The sequence below is a fragment of the Plasmopara halstedii genome (genome assembly GCF_900000015.1).
Source record: "Plasmopara halstedii genome assembly, contig: Scaffold_470, whole genome shotgun sequence".
Classification (NCBI taxonomy): domain Eukaryota; phylum Oomycota; class Peronosporomycetes; order Peronosporales; family Peronosporaceae; genus Plasmopara; species Plasmopara halstedii.
Genome location: NW_020187390.1, coordinates 812,095 through 812,422, shown reverse-complemented (window position 1 = coordinate 812,422; position 328 = coordinate 812,095).

Here is a 328-nt window from a genome sequence, read left to right as displayed (position 1 = left end):
CGGTCGACCCGGTCGTCACCGCCCGCCACCGACTCTTCTCGATGAGAACGGTGACGTCTCCTATCACGTGGAACCTCTAGTGAGACGACGTCGTCACCAAGGTCAAACCCGGTACCTGGTGAAGTGGCGAAGATATCCCGACTCCGGAAACTCGTGGGAGTTTGAGACGCCACTTCGGCAAGATTGCCCGGACGCCGTGAACGCTTTTGATCAGAAAGGTCAGGACGCTCCGCGTCATCAGAGGCTACGCGCTTTTTGGCAATAGCCAGGGAAGTAGAAGGGCCGTGAGCTGAGCTCAAGCAGTGGCCATGAGCTCTTGCAGTCGAAA